This window comes from Haemaphysalis longicornis, unplaced genomic scaffold (genome assembly GCF_048455015.1).
Source record: "Haemaphysalis longicornis isolate Haplotype H1 unplaced genomic scaffold, Haemaphysalis longicornis Haplotype H1 scaffold_81, whole genome shotgun sequence".
Classification (NCBI taxonomy): domain Eukaryota; kingdom Metazoa; phylum Arthropoda; class Arachnida; order Ixodida; family Ixodidae; genus Haemaphysalis; species Haemaphysalis longicornis.
The window spans coordinates 938,775-942,513 of record NW_027526449.1 but is presented as its reverse complement, the minus strand read 5'-3'; the positions used below and the strand labels follow the sequence as shown (position 1 = coordinate 942,513).

The following is a 3,739-nucleotide window of genomic DNA, read 5'->3' as shown; positions in this document are numbered from 1 at the left end:
ACCGAAGTTTTGTAGCTATCTCTAGCATCTAGCCGCAACTTGAATGTATAAATGTGCCGACTTAGCATTGTAACACGCTCTGTACGTTTGAATTATTCCTGCACTGCGGAATGTAAGGGCTTCGTCGTGCTTTGAGTTGTTTTTTAAACACATTTGTGTATTTATATGCCTCTTTTCTTCATTTATTGCTTGGGTAAAATGTCCCAGTTTCCTTGCATACCCATCTGAGGAAAACCTTCAAAACGTATTACACTATTTAAAAATAAATCAAGTACGCCTTGCACACTTTCCCCGTCTGGCCGCTTCTCTACTCGCCCGGCAGCCCAGCGGACCCCAACAACCCTGTGCGGTCTGCTATCCACTGAGTGCCCTAGAGCAGCCAATTCGACGGTAAGACGTATTCAATTCGCCACGATGCTTTCCCACTTCGAACGATTCCTGATTGCTTATGTTTTTGCATTTTAGCTATCTGTGAACGCGTTTCTCTGTAGATTGTTGCATCCTCAGTGCAAAAAAATAAACCTAGAGTAGCCGGTTCCGAGAATGGAATTTACCACAGACCGCGGATTTTAGAAGCTATCGTGTTACCGATATCCACACGCCAATTAAAAGGGGAAAATGTTTTTATAGTTTCCCAGAAGGCGCTTCGGGAAGACTGTTGCATGTTGGCAGTAGTAAGTGAGGGTCACGGTCCCAGTTACTGAGGCGTTGTGCTGCTCAGTACATTACCCACTTCATTTCATGTCTGCTAAAGCGGAAGGCACGCAATGCGAAAGAATAAAAGAACCCTTCGCTGCACTTCTGCATGCTTGCCATTGTACAGGCTTTCAAGTTATTATACATATCAATACTTGTCGAAGCCTCACGTGCGTACGTAGCCGAAAGTTAGTGTTTAAGTCTTCCATTGTTCCCAGTTCGACATGAAAATGGAAGGGCGAATAAGACACGTTTGCTTGTATCCAGCTGGCAGCGATTGTATTGCTGCCCGTATATGTCACTCTTTTTACTGCAATGGTTTCAGAGACCTTTGTTTGACTAGGCAGTTTATACTGTATTCGTCGTGTTTTCTTGCAGAACTCTACAGCGCAAGCACGTGCACATCTGGAGATACGGCTCCTAGTATCGCGCTTAATTTACCAAGTTGCGGGGAAGACATACGATAATGCTTTAATATCCCCTATCCCAGTATATATATATATATATATATATATATATATATATATATATATATATATATATATATATATAGAAAGAAATGCCGGCAGTGTATATATATATATATACATATATATATACATATACATATATATATACAGAAAGAAAGGCCGGCAGTCTACAACGCAAAAGTTTACACAAGAAACACGTAATATAAGAAAATGCCAACAGACAAGGATGATAGACCTTGCAAGTGATAAAAACAAACACAAGAGATAAAACCGTCCACAATCTTAAATGCGTACGACCCACACGACCAAATTACATCCCGCGCATGCGGCCTTGCAAAAAATTCAGCTCTTTTGCCGTCAGAGCGATGGAAGGCTTACTGATACAGTTATCTGCCTCCTTTTGAATATAGAAAGCCTCAGAAATTTCGCGCTTTACTTTGTCGCGCCCGCTATCTAAGACACGTGTAGCGCCAAATGCTGGAACACAATCAGGACACCGCTTACAATGGTCGGCCAAGTGGCCCCCCCCCAGCAAGCGATGAAACTGCAGCCCGATGCTCCCTCAGACGGTCATTTATACATCGCCCCGTCTGCCCTACATAGCATTTGCCGCCGGGCAAGGGAATGCTGTAAACAACGCCAGTTCTGCAGGGTACAAACCTGGTGGTATGCTTTATTGTGCAGCCTTGCCTCTTATCTTCATTGACAGCTGGGCACATCCGCAACAGCTTCCCAGGGGCAGTAGCCAGTACATTTACACCGCATTTTTTGCCCACTTTTTTCAAGCGGTGTGTGAGCTGATGAACATATGGTACTGCTACCCTCCGCAACCTAGGCTGGCTGTCGGCGTCTCCTTTTGGAGAACTAGTACCCGCCTTAACCTTCTTGATGAGGCTTTCAGCCACAGAGGCAACCAGTTCACGGGGGAACCCAGAACATGTCAGGCGGGCCACCTGCGCGTCAATACTTTCAGCAACCCTGTGGCGGCATGACTTGTCCAGGGAGCCGCGCAGACAGTTCATCGCTATACCGCGCTTGACCACCTTTGAATGCGCCGAACCGTAATTTAAAATCTGCTTTTTAGATCGAGGTTGGCATGCCCAGCAAATGTGCTTATCACGCAACTGTAGGTTCACATCTAAAAACTGTATACTGCCATTCACTGGCACCTCATGAGTGAACCTTAAGCCCTTTGAGCTTAAGGGCTTTAAGCCCTTTAAGCCCTTTGACCACTACGCTACCGGCGGGGCTACTTTAGCCTCCTCTTTCTGGGGTATTTATGTTCAGGTGTTTTTGTTTCCTGCGCTTGGGGGTGGTAGCCAGCGCCACTCGGACTACTCGTGGTGAAGGGGACCTTCTTCTTAACCCCCTGGCTGTGACTCAAGCGTCTACGATATGTCGAGAGTGGTCGACCAGTGTTGAACCCTCTTAAGCTTCCTATGGCACCAAGACTGCCAGAACAGAGGCCCTCGCTATGCATGTAGCGAATCACAATAGGAAATGAGGGGCTCGTTGAAAATGAGACAGAAATAAGATTTGGCAGTCAGGAAGACCTCGGAAAGCAAAGGGGAGGATGTAGTAGTTCAAGCCAAATAATTTAGAAAATAAGAAAGTGGAGAAAAAATGCCCGCCAGGTGGGATCCGAACCCACGACCACCAGAATACCAGTCTGGTGCGATAACCACTACGCTACCGGCGGGGCTACTTTAGCCTCCACTTTCTGGGGTATTTACGTTCAGGTGTTTTCGTTTCCTGAGCTTGGGCTGGTAGCCAGCGCCACTCGGACCAACCGCCCAGAACCCTGGTTACAGTGAAGCTGTGGCGTGTGCCAGCATTCTTTCTGACGTAAGTTCAGCCGTAACAATAGAAACTAACACGAAGAAAAAGACGCAGGAATAAAGAGGTTTCTTATTATACCGAAGTTTCCGACTCAAAGCACAACTTGATGTAAGTGCCCCGAGAATTTTTTTTCTGTGGGAGAGTGAGGAGTACCAATAAATTTCTCGCTATCGTGGATTAATCGTTAAAACGCATAAACGTTACGGCACAGTGAAATATATTTGTGTGTAGGTAATCCTGCACAAATAAATAAATTGGCAGCTACTCAGAGGAGTTCAGGCAGGTTTGTTTTTGTGTACAGTTAGCCTTATCATCTCAGGATTTGATGTCTATTCAAGGCCATATGCGACATATGGCTACCCAGCTGAAACATACTAGGTAAATAAAAATTCAAGTCAATTCTGACATCCCCTGCGAGGCCGTATCGGCCCACTCCTACGCAGGTTGGGTTGCCTCATTGGAGCCAACACAACCGCGCACTTTATTTTGGTTATTACAGTTAAATCCCGATCTAACAAAGTCCCCGGGAACCGCGAATTATTTTGTTAAGTCGAGAACTTCATAAACTCGGCAGTGTCAGTTTACATGCAGTTGATTGCATTAATTCATGTCGAAAGGGAGACGATTCCCAGCAGGTACCATGGCATCGTATTTGCGGCGGTCGCGGCGCTCACCTGTTGATAATTTACAAAGCATTGCAGTCCGCGGTTAAAAATGATAAAGCGGTAGGACTA

General features: G+C 45.7%; 1 non-coding gene across 1 annotated transcript; it reads right to left on the bottom strand.

The window, feature by feature from the left end:
• Positions 1-2,792: 2,792 nt before the first annotated feature.
• On the bottom strand, positions 2,793-2,865 carry Trnat-ggu (transfer RNA threonine (anticodon GGU)). The gene has a single exon. It is a non-coding gene; the product is annotated as a tRNA-Thr (tRNA).
• Between the last annotated feature and the right edge of the window lie 874 nt (positions 2,866-3,739).